The sequence below is a fragment of the Dendropsophus ebraccatus genome, chromosome 6 (genome assembly GCF_027789765.1).
Source record: "Dendropsophus ebraccatus isolate aDenEbr1 chromosome 6, aDenEbr1.pat, whole genome shotgun sequence".
Lineage (NCBI taxonomy): Eukaryota > Metazoa > Chordata > Amphibia > Anura > Hylidae > Dendropsophus > Dendropsophus ebraccatus.
Window position 1 is genome coordinate 62,304,621 of NC_091459.1, and position 18,249 is coordinate 62,322,869.

Sequence of the window (18,249 nt, forward strand, 5' to 3'; positions counted from 1 at the left end):
CCACCTCGCCTTCTAAGAGCCATAGCGCTTTTATTTTTCCACTTACAGGTCTAATTGGGGTGTAAAATTTTGCGCCATGATCTCTAGTTTTTATTAATATCATATTGGTGTAACAGAAAAATTTTGATTGCTCTTTATAAATTTTTTTGTGATATAATTTAATTAAATCAGCAATCCTGGTGTGTTTTTTTTTTTTTTTTTTTTTTTTTCCTTTTACGCCTTTCACCGCGCGGGAACAATAATGTTATATTTTAATAGATCGGACAATTCTGCACGCTACAAAATGTAAAGTGTTTATTTATTTTTTATTTATTTATATTTTTATAATGGGCAAGGGGGTCTTTTAAACTTTTATTGGGAGGGGGTTTATAAGGGTTTTTTTAATACTTTAAAAGACTTTTTTATTACTTTTTTTTAACACTTTTATTTACTGTGAAATATGCAATCATTAGATTGCATATACTGATCTCTGCTATGCCATAGCATAGATCAGTGTTATCGGCGATCTATGTATAGAGCCTGCCTTAGAGCAGACTCTACACATAGATCACGGATCCAACAGGACGGAGGTAACGAGCTTATCCCCCGTCTGTCGGCACATGCAATTGTGACCCTCGCAGCATGGCTGCAGGGGTCCCGATCAGTCAGTGACAGATGCTTGATCTGTCACTGAGCACCTTAAAGAGGATGTACCACCAGTTACATCCTCTTTAACCCGAACCCACTGATCGAACGGCACCGGCACAGGAAAGCCGGTGCCGCGGTCCGTTTTTCGGACCAAGGCCCGGTTCCCGGGCCTGGCTCCGCTCTATGCACCAGAACCAGCCAATGATCAAGCATTGGAGGCCGGCCCGTCCGCCCCCAGTGGTAGGGAATTCCTCCCCCTGTATGACGTGGCTTCCTTTGAATGAATGGAGCCGCATCATACAGGGGAGGGAATTCCCTCCCACTGGGGGCGGGCGGGCCAGCCTCCAGTGCTTGAGCACCGGCCAGTTCCGATGTATAGAACTTCGCTTTCCCCGGTACCTGGTGGTACATCCTCTTTAAACGTAACAATCGCTGTAGATCTCTTTCAGTACATTCAGCAACTATGTGGTGACTTAAGCAAAATCTAAAAAATATACTATCATTGATTTTTTACTCCTTTTCTGAAAAAGGAGGCCACAATGCATTTTAGGCTTACATTCAGAATTTTATATAAAATATTAATAGAGATCACGGGGATCAATTTAAAGAGTCAATGTCGTATTTTTTATTTTTGTTTTGCAGAAATCAATAGTCCAGGCGATTTTAAGAAACTTTGTAATTGGGTTTATTAGCCAAATATGTGATTGTTTGCATTTAAAAAGCCTTTTCCCAGCCCCCCCCCCTCCATCCTCTTTTCCATTCACTGCAAAAAATCAGGAAATTGTGACTTGTTGCATAAGACACAACCCTGTCTGTTCTAGGGAGAAGGGAGGGGGAGGAGAAAGGAGGGAGTTGGCCGACATCAGAAAGCAGAGAACAGAGGATTACAGACATGGAGCTGGGTGACAGCTGTAATCATAGCTCAGTGAGGTCAGTGGTGACTGTCAGAGGAGATAAAGGGTGAGGTATTTGTAGATTAACTCTTTGTTGTCATGTTTTGGTCTTTTATTTAGCTCTCTCAATAGGAGAAAAATGAAGACGGGGGGAGAGCTTCAAACTGCTTTTTCATGATAAAAATGCATTTTTCAGCTAATAAACCCAATTACAAAGTTTCTTAAAATCACCTGGACTATTGATTTCTGAAAAAAAAAAAAAAATCATGACAGTGACACTTTAATATTAATCATGCTATAACATTTTTTTAACCCTTAGATTAATTGTTAGAATTAGGGACCTATTACACAGCCCGATATTAAGGAGCAAGCGAATGTCAACCTGTCAGGTCAGTTCTCGCTTGCTCCTCATTCCCCGCACACTGTCAATGCTATTGTATGCACTGGCATCGAACGAGGAGGAGCTGAAATGGGGAGGGGGCATAATAGATAGTGGCGGTCTGCTGCTGCCACTTCTATTACAAGGACCGTCAGCTAGCATACTGTCGGTGGCATGATTGTTTTATTTCAGCATGTTGAAAGACAATAATCAGCCAACATCGTGCATGTCAGCTGATCAGTGCCTTTTGACACTACCTATTATACCCAGGGCCGGCGTTAGGGGGGGCAAAGAGGGCAGTTGCCCAGGGTCCCCATCCCCCAGGGGCCCCCTGCCACAGTTACATTATGTGTCAGGGGCTGGACCCCACAGACAGCGTCCTGCAGCCTCTGGCAGTGATCCCTGGCTGCAGCTAATAGCTGCTATCAGGGGTCACATAGAGGCTGCAGGACGCTCTGCTCCCGAAGTGTAGCTCCCCCTCCCCCTCTTACTGCATCATGTGACCTGCCTCCTGTACCATTTGACCTGTCTCCGTCCTGCTGGTGAGACTGCTGTAATGTACCAGCAGTCGGGACGATGAGGAGAGGGCTGCAGTGAGAGAATCCCTGCCTGGTGACAAGGACCACTACACCCAGCAAGCTGCTAGAAGGTAGTAAGTATACTGTACATGTAGTGTGTGTGTGTGTGTGTGTGTGTGTGTGTGTGTATGAATGTAGGTGTATAATGCATAAATGTAGTGTGTGTTACATGTCATGTGTATAGTGTATGGACTGGATGGTTTAGATCTGTTTAATGTGTTTTATGGATGTGTGTGTGCGTGTGTGCGCGCATATGTGTATATGTGTGTATGTGTGTGTGTGTATATAGTGTGTGTGTGTGTGTGTGTGTGTGTGTGTGTGTGTGTATCACCCCTGCTGACTCCCCTGTACAGCAGAAGTGTAGCAGTAAATGTACTGTACATAGGAGCTGCAGCCATTCTCTGGCCTTATCCGTCCTATGTAATTGCTGCAGGTGATCGGTGATTGGCTGCAGCTCCTATGTATAGTGTAACTGAGGTCGGTGATTGGCTGCTCCCGCTATGTATAGTGTAACTGAGGCCGGTGATTGGCTCCTCCTATGTATAGTGTAACTGAGGTCGGTGATTGGCTCCTCCTATGTATAGTGTAACTGAGGCCGGTGATTGGCTCCTCCTATGTATAGTGTAACTGAGGCCGGTGATTGGCTGCAGCTCCTATTTATAGTGTATGATGATGTCACTAAGGTAATACCATGTATTTTATTGAGAAAAATATAAGGTGGTATTCAGTCCTTAGGTGATGGTCACTCTATGGAGGTAATATTGGTCTGTATATAGTGTATATATAGTCATTATCTGGCGGTCACTCTATGGAGGTAATATTGGTCTGTATATAGTGTATATATAGTCATTATGTGGTGGTCACTCTATGGAGGTAATATTGGTCTCTATATAGTGTATATATAGTCATTATGTGGTGGTCACTCTATGGAGGTAATATTGGTCTGTATATAGTGTATATATAGTCATTATGTGGTGGTCACTCTATAGCAGTAATATTGGTCTGTATATAGCGTATATATAGTCATTATGTGGCGGTCACTCTATGGAGGTAATATTGGTCTGTATATAGTGTGTATATAGTCATTATGTGGTGGTCACTCTATGGAGGCAATATTGGTCTGTATATAGTGTATATATAGTCATTATGTGGTGGTCACTCTATAGCGGTAATATTGGTCTGTATATAGTGTATATATAGTCATTATGTGGTGGTCACTCTATGGAGGTAATATTGGTCTGTGTATAGTGTATATATTGTCATTATGTGGTGGCCACTCTATGGAGGTAATATTGGTCTGTATATAGTGTATATATAGTCATTATGTGGTGGCCACTCTATGGAGGTAATATTGGTCTGTATATAGTGTATATATAGTCATTATGTGGTGGCCACTTTATGGAGGTAATATTGGTCTGTATATAGTGTATATATAGTCATTATGCAGTGGTCACTCTATGGAGGTAATATTGGTCTGTATATAGTGTATATATAGTCATTATGTGGCGGTCACTCTATGGCGGTAATATTGGTCTGTATATAGTGTATATATAGTCATTATGCAGTGGTCACTCTATGGAGGCAATATTGGTCTGTATATAGTGTATATATAGTCATTATGCAGTGGTCACTCTATGGAGATAATATTGGTCTGTATATAGTGTATATATAGTCATTATGCAGTGGTCACTCTATGGAGGTAATATTGCTCTGTATATAGTCTGTATATATAGTCATTATGTGGTGGTCACTCTATGGCGGTAATATTGGTCTGTATGTAGTATATACTGTGTATAGTCATTATTTGGTGGTCACTCTATGGCGGTAATATTGGTCTGTATGTAGTATATACTGTATATAGTCATTATGTGGTGGTCACTCTATGGCGGTAATATTGGTCTGTATGTAGTATATACTGTATATAGTCATTATGTGGTGGTCACTCTATGGCGGTAATATTGGTCTGTATGTAGTATATACTGTATATAGTCATTATGTGGTGGTCACTCTATGGCGGTAATATTGGTCTGTATACAGTGTATACAGTCATTATGTGGCGGTCACTCTATGGCAGTAATATTGGTCTGTATATAGTGTATACTAGAAAATGTACCCGGCGCTGCCCGGGTATAAAGTGTCAGTGTGTTAATTAGATTTGTTCTAAGGTGCCCAGGAGGCCAAGCTAAAGGTATTGTTTCATCTGAGTTAATCAGTGGAATTAGTGTATACCTGTAGTGCATAGTTGGAGGGGTTCTGTATACCCACAATGTATAGTTTTTAGGGGTCTCGCATATCTGTAGTGCATAGTTGGGGGGGCTGTATACCTATAGTGTATAGTTGAGGAAGGTCCTGTATACCTGCAGTGTACAGTTGGTGAAGGTCCTGTATACCTGTACTGTATAGTTCGGGGGTCCTGTATACCTGTAGTATATAGTTGGTGCTGTATACCTGTAATGTATAGTTGGTGGAGGTCTTGTATACCTGTAGTTTATAGTTTGAGGGTCCTGGATACCTGTAGTGTATAATTGGTGGAGGTCTTGTATACCTATAGTATATAGTTCGGGGGTCCTGTATACCTGTAGTAAATAGTTTGAGGGTCCTGTATAACTATAGTATAGAGTTGGTGAAGGTGCTGTATACCTGTATTATAGAGTTGGTGTAGGTCCTGTATACCTGTAGTGTATGGTTTTGAGGTCCTGTATACCTGTAGTGTATAGTTTGGGGTCCTATATACCTGTAGTATATAGTTGGTGGAGTTCCTGTATACCTGAAGTATATAGTTGGTGGAGGTCCTGTATACCTGTAGTATATAGTTTTGGGGTCCTGTATACCTGTAGTGTAAAGTTTGGGGTCCTGTATACCTGTAGTATATAGTTTTGTGGAGGTCCCGTGCACTTGTAGTGTATAGTTTTGGGGTCCTGTACACCTGAAGTGTCCTGTATACCTGCAGGGTTGTATTTACCCGTATGGCAGTGTTATTCAGTCACAGTGTGTCGGTATTGGTCATGTCTGGTATGGGGGTGTTATCCAGTCACAGTATGGCGGTATTGGTCAGGTCTGGTGTGACGGTGTTATCCAGTCACGGTATGGTTGTATTTGTCAGGTCTGGTATAGCGGTGTTATCCAGTCACAGTATGGCAGTATTGGTCAGGTCTGATATGATGGTGTTATCCAGTCACAGTATAGTGGTATTGGTCAGGACTGGTGTGGCGGTGTTACCCAGTCACAGTTTGCCGGTATTGGTCAGGTCTGGTATGGCAGTGTTATCCAGTCACAGTATGGCGGTATTGGTCAGGTCTGGTATGACAGTGTTATCCAGCACAGTATGGCGGTATTGGTCAGGTCTGGTATGGCAGTGTTATCCAGTCACAGTATGGAGGTATTGGTCAGGTCTGGTATGACAGTGTTATCCAGCACAGTATAGCGGTATTGGTCAGGTCTGGTGTGGCGGTGTTATCCATTCACAGTATGGCGGTATTGGTGAGGTCTTATATGACAGTGTTATCCAGTCACAGTATGGCGGTATTGGTCAGGTCTGGTATGACAGTGTTATCCAGTCACAGTATGCTGGTATTGGTCAGGTCTGGTGTGGCAGTGTTATCCAGTCACAGTATGGTGGTATTGTTCAGGTCTGGTATGGCAGTGTTATCCAGTCACAGTATGCTGGTATCAGGTCTGGTATAGCAGTGTTATCCAGTCACAGTGTGGCGGTATTGGTCAGGTCTGGTGTGGCAGTGTTATCCAGTTACAGTATGGCGGTATTGGTCAGGTCTGGTGTGGCGGTGTTACCCAGTCACAGTATGGCGGTATTGGTCAGGTCTGGTATGGAGGTGTTATCCAGTCACGGTATGGCGGTATTGGTAAGGTCTGGCAGTGTTATCCAGTCACAGTATGGCGGTATTGGTCAGGTCTGGTATGACAGTGTTAGCCAGCAAAGTATGGCGGTATTGGTCAGGTCTGGTGTAGCAGTGTTACCCAGTCACAGTTTGGTATACCTGTTGTGCCCTGTATATACATGTACTGTATGGATGGAGTAGGGGGTCCTGTATATACATGTACTGTATAGATGGAGTAGGGGGTCTACCAGTTATTACTGTGGATGTTGTGAGGCAGCTTCCCTAGCAACCATTGCTCCCTTTGAAAATGAAAGCAGTAATCCTATTGGTTGCTAAGGCTCCAACTGCCGTGTCTGCTGCAGCTAATTATATCACCTGTGTTTGCAGTGAGGAGATTTTCCCATTCATCTCTATGGGGCGCCTCTCTTTCCCCTCCCCCTCCCCTCCTGTACATCTGGCGGGGACGGGACCTTCGCAATAACCTTCCCGGGCACCCAATGTATCTGTGTACCAAATTTGGGGTCAAACGGTTTAGGCGTTTGGAAGTCTATAGAGGACAGACAGACAGACAGACAGAAGGACAGACAGACAGACAGACTTTGATTTTTATGATATAGATAGTATCATTATGCGATGGTCACTCTTTGGCAATAATATTGGTCTGTATATAGTGTCATTATGCGGTGGTCAGTTTATGGCGGTAATATTGGTCAGTGTATAGTGTGTATATATTCATTACCACCATAGAGTGACCACCATATAATAACTCTATATATACAATATATACAGACCAATATTACCGCCATAGACTGACCACTACATAATGACCCTACACACAATATATACAGACCAATATTACCGCCATAGAGTGACCACCACATAATGACTCTATATACAGACCAATATTACCGCCATAGAGTGACCACCACATAATGACCCTACATACACACTCTATACAGACCAATATTACCGCCATAGAGTGACCGCCACATAATATTGGTCTGTATATAGTGTATATAAAGTCATTATATGGTGGTCAGTCTATGGCAGTAATATTGGTCTGTATATGGTGTATATATAGAGTCAATATGTGGCGGTCATGGTGTGGTGCTAATATTGGTCTGTATATAGTGTAATTATGCGGTGGTCTCTCTATGGCGGTAATATTGGCCTATACATAGTATGTTTTCATCAATAACGGTATGGAGGTAATTTTTGGTTCTGATATAGTGATTTATTTTTTTTTTTTTTTTAAACAATGCATATAAATAGTTTTTGTGTTTGCAACACTAACAGCAGTCCTGGCCTGTAGCGGGGGTCCTGACATGTGCGTCGGTCCTGGCCTGTAGCGGCAGTCCCGGCATGTAACCTTCTGAACTGACTGACTGTGACTAAGGGCCCTAATACACCGAGGGAAAATTGTCCTAATCCGGCTGATATCTCTCTGTGTATAGACAACAGTCAACAGACAACAGTCATCAACTAATCATTGTCTTTTGGCAAGTTCAAAAATCATTGGCTGATGATCAGGTAGTATATATCACAGACAAGACCTGAGGACACCGGGGAACGTGATCAGGTAGTATATATCTTTATTTTTTATTATATACAGCAAGGGCTGCACAGACATCACTAATGATATATATAGCCTTTGCTGCACGATAATTGAGCCATGTAGTAGGCTCTGTAAGCGAGCTCCATTCTACCAGATTGGCGCTCACTTCGGAATATCAGGCCGTGTAATACGGCCCTTAAATTGGCCGTACACTTTCAGTGGCTGCTGGCTGAACAATCCTTCTCCCATCCGGCCCCATCCTCCCCATACACAGGAATGTTCGGCACAGATGAGTGTCCCTGTGTCCTCTATAAGAGGGATAAGCTATAGCCAGACAGATATGATGGTGGCTTGTCTCTCTGAGAACAAAGAGGTTGGATGTTGATTTTCCATCAAGCCTAACCTCCTATGTCCACTGATATCATCTGTCAGACTGTCCAGAGAGCCCCATACACCTTAGGGTCCTATTCCACAGCCCCAGGAGGGCCCGATCAATGATGTAAATGAGCGGCGATCTGATAGATCGCCACTCGTTTACTGGGCCTATTCCACGGCCCGATGATCGTTGAGCGAGGGCTGCAAGGACATCGTTACCGATGTCCTTGCAGCATCATACATTACCTTTCCAGGCAGCAGGGCTTGTCCTCCGCTCAGTCTCCTCCCCGGGTCCCCCGCGCTCTATCTTCTGAATGGTCGGTCAGCTGCGGCGGTCCCGGCCTGTGATTGGCTGAGCGCTCCGTCAGCTGACTGGCCATTCAGAAGATAGAGCGCGCGGGACCTGGGGATGAAGACAGTGCAAAGAAGCCCTGCAGCCAGGTAATGTATGATGATGCTGCTGCTGTTTCTTCTCAAATCGTCGGTCGCCCACCACGCACCACTATTCAACCGTAGCGATGCGTGGTCGGGGAACAATGATTTTAGGTCTGGCCCTAAATGAACGATCAGCCGATGACACGATCATCGGCTGATCGTTCTCTCTATTTCACCGAATGATAATCGGCCGAATCGGGCCAAATGGGCCCGATCCGGCCGATTATCGTTACTGTGGAATAGGGCCCTTACACTGATGGCCGAACCCACCACGAGCAGCAGGTACCAGCAACAAAAGTGTAAAATGTATGGGGACCTTAAATTGCTGCTACAATATTTCAGCATTTGGGGCCCCACCTTCAACTTTGCCCAGGGCCACATTTAGTCTAAAACCGGCCCTGATTATACCAAGCCATTTTTGGCCTCAGTGGCCAATAATCCACTAAATACGGCTGATAATCATTTGGTGTAATGGAGCCTTTAAAGATGCGGGAGGATCTGTGGAAAAATAGACAAGAAAGGTTCCTAGTATGTTAAAGGAGTTATCAAACAAAAATCTTTTTCTTTCAAGTAAACTGATTTCAGAAATGTATTTAGCTTTGTAATTTACATCTATTTAAAAGTCTTCCAGAGCTAATCAGCTGCTGTATGTCCTGCAGAAAATATGTTTTGTTTTTCAGCTTGTAACAGTGATCTCTGCTGACACCTCTGTCTAAGACACAGCAGGAAAGGTTTTCTATGAGGATTTGTTGCTGCTCTAGACAGTTTCTGTCTCGGACAGAAATATCAGCACTGTGTCGGACTGAAAAGAAAACAGCATTTCTTACAGGACATACAACAGCTGATAAGTATGGGAAGACTTGAGATTTTTAAATAGAAGTAAATTACAAATCTGTATAACTTTCTGAAACCAGTTGATTTAAAAGAAAAAGATTTTCTCTGGATAACCCCTTTAACTTCATATTTATCAGGGGAAATGTATTTTTTTTTTCAGAATCAGACTAAATACTAAGCCATATTACTTCTTTTTTTCTGTTTTCCATTTTTTGAGTATAGATTTTTTTTTTTACATGATTATTGAGTCAACCATCTTACATGTGCTGCTTTTAACATCATTCAGAAAGATGCTTTATAGCAACAATATGGGCCATAGAAACTTGTCTATTGCTGACTCATTGACTTCTATGGGAGGTATGCTAGGCATTCTCCTTGACCCGTGCAGAGGTCAGTGGAAGGTGGTCAGGGGATTTGGGACCTATAACCATCAGCTTTTATAAATGGTGATTTTTGTGTTATCTATAGATACTTTTTACATTTCACTATACTTTTATCTGTGATGATAAATAGGGGAATGCTAAAAAGTAATCTGTCTAGAAATGAAAGTGACTAAGGCTAATATTAGACTATTTCTTAATGGCATGGTTACAAAAGAAAATTATTTATAGTGATGTGGAAAATGTAAATAAATTGCAACAATTCTTAAACAATATTGTAAATAAAAACACAGAATTTACCCTCTGGGCTAATGTACACGTCTGTAGAATTCCTGTCTGTACACAGACAGTGTTCTGCGAACTGGACCTTTAGAGCTCCCAGCACCATGATTAATTATGATGTCAGGAGCTCCAATACTGTTTGAAAGTTCGCATTCACTAGCGCGAACCTTCAAACTGTATTGGAGCTCCCGACATCATAATTAATTGTGGTGTTGGGAGCTCTAAAGGTCCAGTTTGCAGAACACATTCGTGTATGGACAGAATTCTATAAATGAGTGCATTAGCTCTTATAGATCATTTTCTGACCCATTTTCTTAGATGTGAAACTTTTTTTTTTTTTTTTAGAAAAAAGAGAACTTCTTCAAATAAATATTTAAATAGATTATAGGAAAAACAACAGGCCTTGGATTGGATTTTTTTCTATAACCCCTTAAGGACAGCGGGCATACATCTACGCCGCTGCTGCCTGGGCTTTAAGGCAACAGGGCTTAAATGTACTCCCGCGGTGTACACACAGCGATCAGGGAAGATGGCCTGCTATAATGTATAGCAGGTCATCTCTGCTCGTCAGCAAGGGGGGTGGTTAACACCCTCCGTGCCGACGATCCCTACTATTGGCTGATCAATTCATATCAGCCAATAGCAGCTGAAAACAGATGACCCAGAAAGCAATGGCGATTGGTGCTGTCCGAGACAGGACCAGTCGCCATTAGTGTCCTCTAAAAAGATGGCGCCGGTGCCACCCCCACGATCGCCGTGATGGGCCAACCAGTACCGTCTGCTGAGGAGTGCAGAACCATACTCACCTGATCCGGGCGTCCCGAGTCAAGATTCGGGGGTCACGTGGCGTCCTCTTCTTCCGTCGTCTAACTTCGGCTATCTTCAGCTCCTCGGGCTCCCTCATCGTCTATCTTCGGCAATACCCTACCACCGCTGAGTGCTAAGTGCGCCTCTGATCAGCAACATGTTCATTCTTTGGATGGAGGGCGGAATCCACCCGTTCATAGAATGAAGAATGAAATCAGTCCGCCAGCAGGTGCCATCTGCGGAATGCATGACGGGTTATACGTCGCAATTATGCAGTGTGCAGGAAGGGGCACCCGAATCCAGCCCCAGATGCCCCCCCCCAACCTCGGGAAGATTGTTCGGGAGCTGATCTTCACACTGCTGGATAAAGGTTACCACCTGTACAGGGATAACTTTTATACCAGCATCCCCCTCTTTCGGTCCCTCTCTGCCTGAGCTACTGTAGCTTGACGCACGATCCAAAAATATCAGAAGCAGTAATTGGAGCCCTAATTTTTAGCAGCCATGGAGCGGACCCAGCGCTTCTGGATATGAAGGACCCCGTGTCGTACCGGGGCAACATTTTCCAGGTGACCTCTTGTACACTGGAAAACAGGAGATCCCAGAAGAAGTGCAGAGTGTGCCGTAACAGGGGGATCAGGAAGGACACCATTTTCCAGTGTGACACCTGTCCTGATCACCCCGGCCTCTGCATAAAGGATTGCTTCAAAGCGCAACACATGTCATTGGAGTTCTAAATTTTCTAAATTCTTTCCCTTATTCATATTTCAGGGGTCAATTATCCAGGGATTATTCTGATTGCCATTTTGGAGTTGGGAAGGAATTTTTTCCCAGTGATGAGGCTACTGTCGTCTGCCTCACAAGGGTTTTTTGCTTTCCTCTGGATCAACACAGGATGAATTTGAACCTTATAAACTAATAATTGTCAAAATACCCCCAAATAAATGAAAAATTGTCCCTTTTCCCCCAACTAAATAGGCATGGCCCCCATTCCAATTAGAGGCTTACCATGATACAATTACAAAGCCTCTGTGCTGCCAGGACAGTGGAAACCCCTCACAAGTGACCTCATTATGGAAAGTACATCCCATAAGGAATCTAACAAGGGGGGCACCGGAGATATGGCCCCCTGCTGGTGGGCACATTTGTGTCATGAAAATGAAAAAAAAAATTGTATTTTCTACATATTTCTACATATGTGCCCTTCAACAGTGGGGTTCATATGCTCACTGCACCCCTTAAATTTCTTGAGGGGTGTATTTTCAGAATGGGGTCACTTGTGGGGGGGTTCCACTGTCCTGGCAGCACAGGGGCTTTGTAATTGCGACATGGCCTCCATCCTCCATTCCAGATTCTAAATGGCGCTCTGTCCCTTTGGTGGCTTGCCCTGTGCCCATATGGCACATTATGTCCACATGTGGGGTATTTTTGTACTCAAGGGAAATCACACTACATGTTTTGCATTTATTTCCTTTTTTAACCCATTGTGGAAATAAAAAAAAAATCAAGGCTAGACCAACATTTAGTGTAAAAAAAATAACAATAATTTTTACACTAAATTATGGATCTTGTCTTGATTTTTTAACCTTCACAATGGGTTAAAAGATAAAAAAAAAAAACAACAACAAAAAAAAAAAAAAACACAAAATGTGTAGAGCAATTTCCCCTGAGCACAGAAATGCTCCACATGTGGACATAAATCGCCAGGCGAATGCAGGGTAAGCCTCGAAAGGGAAGGAGCGCCATTTGGCTTTTGGAGGCTGGATTTGGCTGGAATGGATTTCGAGGACCATGTTGCATTTAAAAGGCCCCTGTGTTGCTAACACAGTTTAAACCCCACATAAGTGACCCCATTATGGAAACTAAACCCCTCAATGAATGTAACAAGGGGTGTAGTGAGCATATGGACCCCAGTGGTGACGGGTTCAAATAGGGAACAATGTGGCATGAAAATGAAATATTAATTTTTTTACACTATAATGTTGGCCTAACCTTAAATTTTTCATTTTCACAAGGGGTTAAAAGAGAAAAATACACAAAATATGTGTAGAGCAATTTCCCCCGAGTTCGTAAATACCCCACATGTGGACATAAAGTGCAATGTGAGTGCAGGGCAAGCCTCCGAAGGATTGGCCAGAATGGATGATGAACACCATGTCGCATTTACAGAGCCCTCGTGCTGCCAAGAATGAAAAGCCCCCACAAGTGGCCCCATTCTGGAAACTACACCCCTCGAGGAATCTAACACAGGGTGCAGTGAGGATATAGACCCCTTGATAACGGCCACTTTTGTGCCGTGAAAGTGAAAACATGAAATTTTTCACTTTCACGTCACATTGTTCCAAATTTGTGTCTATCACCAGTGGGGTCCATATGCTCACTGCACCCCTTGTTAGATTCCTTGAGGGGTTTAGTTTCCAGAATGAGGTCACTTGTGGGGGTTTCCAGTGTCTTGGCAGCACGAGGGCTTTGTATATGCGACATGGCCCTTGAAATCCATTCCAGTGAAATCCAGCTTCCAAAAGCCAATTGGCGCTCCTTCCCTTTGGAGGCTCGTGCTGCGCTGGCTTGGCACTTTATGTCCACATGTGGGGTATTTCCGTACTCGGGAAAAACTACGCTACATGTTTTTTTTTTTTTTTCTTTAATCCCCTTGTAGAAATGAAAAATTGAAGGCTAGAACAACGTTTTAGTGTAAAAAATGTCATTTTTACACATTGTTCTGAAAATCTGTGAAGCACCTGTGGGGTCCAAATGCTCACTGCACTCCTTGTTACATTCCTTGAGGGGTGTAGTTTTCTAAATGGTGTCCCTTTAGGGGTGTCTTTTATGTTTTGGTACCCCAAAGCCTCTGCCAACCTTAAGTGGTACAGTCAAAAATAACAAAATATAACTGAGGTGTTTAAATTTACTAGGCACTCCTTTGTATCTGAGGCTTGTGGTTGTGTCAAATAGCACAATAGGGCCACATGTGGGGTATTTCTAAATACTGCAGAAACGGGGCAATAAATATTGGGTTGCATTTATCTGGTAATAGGTTTATAACTATGAAATGGATGGATTACACTAAAATCTCTGCACAGAAAATAAAAAGTTTGACATTTCTTACACATAGTAACATAGTAAATAAGGTTGAAAGGAGACAAGAGTCCATCAGGTTCAACCTACGGAAATTTCACTGTGTTGATCCAGGGAAGGCAAAAACCCCTATGAGGCAGACGACAATTGCCCCATCACAGGGAGAAAACTCCCTCCCGGCTCCTATGGCAACCAGAACAATCCCTGGATCAATGTATCACTGGAAATCTAATGCCCATAACTTGTAATATTATATTGTTCAAGGAAAGCATCAAGGCCTCCCTTAAACTTATTTAATGAATCGGCCATGACAACATCATGTGGCAGAGAGTTCCACAGTCTTACCGCTCGTACAGTAAAGAACCCTCTGATAATGCAGATTAGATGCTGATAATGAAATCTTCTTTCCTCTAGACGTAGAGGATGCCCCCTTGTCATGGTTACAGAACTAGGAGTAAAAAGACCACTACAAAGATCTCTGTACTGTCCATTCATATATTTGTACATCAGATCTTTTAAGAGGACTTTTTTCTAGCGTAAATAACCGCAAGCTTGATAACCTGTCTTGGTACTGTAACCCACCCATTCCCTTAATGACCTTTGTGGCCCTCCTCTGCACCAGCTCCAGTTCAGCTGTGTCCTTCTTATATACCGGTGCCCAAAACTGTACACAGTATTCCATGTGTGGTCTGACCAGTGATTTATAAAGAGGCAAAACTAGGTTCTCATCTTTAGCATCTATACCTCTTTTGATGCATTCCATTATTTTATTAGCCTTGGCAGCTGCTGCCTGGCACTGATCACTAAAGTTGAGTTTACTGTCCACCAATACCCCCAGGTCCTTTTTGGAAGTAGTTTTACCCAGTGTTTTATTATTTAGCACATAACTGTACTTATTATTTCTACGGCCTAAGTGCATAACCTTAAATTTATCCACATTAAACTTCATTTGCCATTTCACTGCCCAAGCCTCTAGCTTCTCCAAATCCCTCTGTAATATGATATTGTCCTCCTCTGAGCTGATTATTCTACCCAGTTTAGTATCATCTGCAAAAATGATCAAGATCATTAATAAAAATATTAAAAAGAAGTGGACCCAACACTGACCCCTGTGGTACCCCACTAGTAACTAAAACCCAATCTGAATATGTTCCATCAATGACCACCCTCTGTTTTCTATCACACAACCAGTTACTTACCAATTTGCATACGTTTTCCCCAAGTCCCAGCATCTTCATTTTGTAGACCAACCTTAAAAACACAGAAAGGATCTGTTCACACAATGGTGAAATTGAGTGGATGGCCGCCATATAACAGTAAATAACTGCCATTATTTCAATATAACAGCCATTGTTCTAAAATAACAGCAAATATTTGCCATTAAATGGCGGCAATCCACTCAATTATAACGTTGTGTGAACAGATCATTTCTGTGTTTTTAATCCACTCCTGGTTTTGGTTGCAATACTGACTGAAATATACTGACTGAAATATACATATACTGACTGAAATATACGTAGTGTGAACGCAGCCTTAATATGTTTGTCCATATTCCCTTTCCTCTTGTCACTAGTGACTGTTCTATCCCCTCCCGCCACTCCACCCCCAGTTCCATAATCTAGGCCCAGCTCTCCGTCTACTCTGTCTTCACCTACTATATTGTAGTTGCCCTCCCCCCCCGATCCCTAGTTTAAACACTCCTCCAACCTCTTAGCCATCTTCTCCCCCAGCACGGCTGCACCCTCCCCATTGAGATGCAGCCCGTCCTTACCGTAGCGCCTGTAACCGACCGAGAAGTCGGCCCAGTTCTCCATTAACCCAAATCCCTCTACCCTACACCAGCTCTTGAGCCACTTATTTACCTCCCTAATCTCCCGCTGTCTCTCAGGTGTGGCTCGTGGTACAGGTAATATTTCGGAAAATTTCACCTTGGAGGTCCTGGTTTTAAGCTTCCTGCCTAAGTCCCTGAAATTATTTTTAGGGACCCGCCACCTACCTCTAACTTTATCATTGGTGCCAATGTGCACCATGACTGCTGGGTCATCGCCAGCCCCTCCCAGTAATCTGTCATCCCGATCCGCGATGTTAACGAATTCGAGCGCCAGGAAGGCAACACACCGTTCGACGATCCCGGTCTTTGTGACAGATTGATACACAGGAAGAAAATGTTCAGCGGCACTTCACCATAAATTTCACCTTTATTGATTCCAACACATGCTTCACAGGACTATGAGAGGACGCTCCCTCGCTACCGACGTTTCACGCCTATCTGGCGCTTTCTCACGGCATCATGGGAGAGAGGCGTTCCGCCACTATATACACGTCATTGTACAAAAATTAACATAAAACCAATTAAAAATCACAACACAATAAACCTTAGAGAAGGCTACTATAATCATTCCGGTCATTCAGACCTAGGCGTCCAACTGCGTCTGTCGCAATAATGTATCTTGCTTCTATCTGTAATAGTTTCTGATTTATATCCATACCCCTTTCTACTTTAATTCTTCGGAGTTCTGCAAATGTTAAAAGACTTTTATCAGCATTATGGACTTCTCTCATATGGGTAATTAATCTGGGGCAACCTTTTCCCGTGGATAGGGAGCGCATGTGTTCTTTTATCCTCACTTGCATTTTCCGTATAGTCTTTCCGATGTAATAAAATCCACATGGGCAAAAAATCACATAAATAACATTCTTGCTTTGACATGTGATAAAATCCCGTATCAAGAATTCCTTGTTACCTACTTTTAGATATGCAGTATCTAACATTTGTTGGCATATGGTGCAATTTCTGCATTTGTGATTCCCTTGCGGTAACTGTTCTTCTTCAAATACCCCTTTCACTACCTCGTCCCGCAGGTTTTTACTTCTGCGGAAAGAGATTAGCGGGGGTAATTGAGACCTCTCCCTCAGGTGTTCATCTTCCCTTACTAAGGCCCAATTCCGACGAATGACGGTTTTTATATGTTCCGCCATAGGACTGTCGGGGACCCCTGTGGCCCTCACATCAGCAAATATTTTTTTAGCCCTATGGGAAGAAGATTATATACACAATATTCAGAACCCATACATAAAAAATATCAAATACTGGGCTAGGTACCTAGATGACACATTAATAGTATGGGAAGGCACACTGGAAGAATTCCTAGCATTTTCAGACTATTTAAACCATAATAGTCTGAATATGCAATTCACTGCAGAATTTGGGGGAGAATCCATTAATTTCCTAGACGTCACCGCGTTTATTAAAGATAATAAAATCCTAACGAAGGGATATAGGAAGGAAATCACCACCAATTCCCTTCTCCATTATAATAGTTTTCATCCCCAACATGTGAAGACATCAGTTCCGTACGGTCAGTTCATCCGCTTGCGCAGGATCAACAGCGATTACTGTTCGTTCCTGCAGCAATCGGATGAACTGATCGTACGTTTGAGAGAGAGGAACTATCCAGAACAGGTGATTGCACAGGCTTTTGAAAAAGCTGTAAGTATAGATAGGAATTAACTGATTTATTAGAAAAAAGAAAAGAAAAAAGAAAATAGATTTACTTTTTGCTTTGAATACACTCCTATGGCGGAACATATAAAAACCGTCATTCGTCGGCATTGGGCCTTAGTAAGGGAAGATGAACACCTGAGGGAGAGGTCTCAATTACCCCCGCTAATCTCTTTCCGCAGAAGTAAAAACCTGCGGGACGAGGTAGTGAAAGGGGTATTTGAAGAAGAACAGTTAGGAACATGGTTAGACAGTGCATTACCGCAAGGGAATCACAAATGCAGAAATTGCACCATATGCCAACAAATGTTAGATACTGCATATCTGAAAGTAGGTAACAAGGAATTCTTGATACGGGATTTTATCACATGTCAAAGCAAGAATGTTATTTATGTGATTTTTTTGCCCATGTGGATTTTATTACATCGGAAAGACTATACGGAAAATGCAAGTGAGGATAAAAGAACACATGCGCTCCCTATCCACGGGAAAAGGTTGCCCCAGATTAATTACCCATATGAGAGAAGTCCATAATGCTGATAAGTCTTTTAACATTTGCAGGACTCCGAAGAATTAAAGTAGAAAGGGGTATGGATATAAATCAGAAACTATTACAGATAGAAGCAAGATACATTATTGCGACAGACGCAGTTGGATGCCTAGGTCTGAATGACCGGAATGATTATAG

General features: G+C 42.8%; 1 protein-coding gene across 1 annotated transcript in view; it reads right to left on the reverse strand.

Annotated features, from left to right (window-relative positions):
- Positions 1 to 18,249, reverse strand: part of LOC138795669 (probable cation-transporting ATPase 13A4) — a 204,539-nt gene that overhangs the window by 141,891 nt on the left and 44,399 nt on the right. The gene's annotated exons all lie outside the window — the stretch shown is intronic.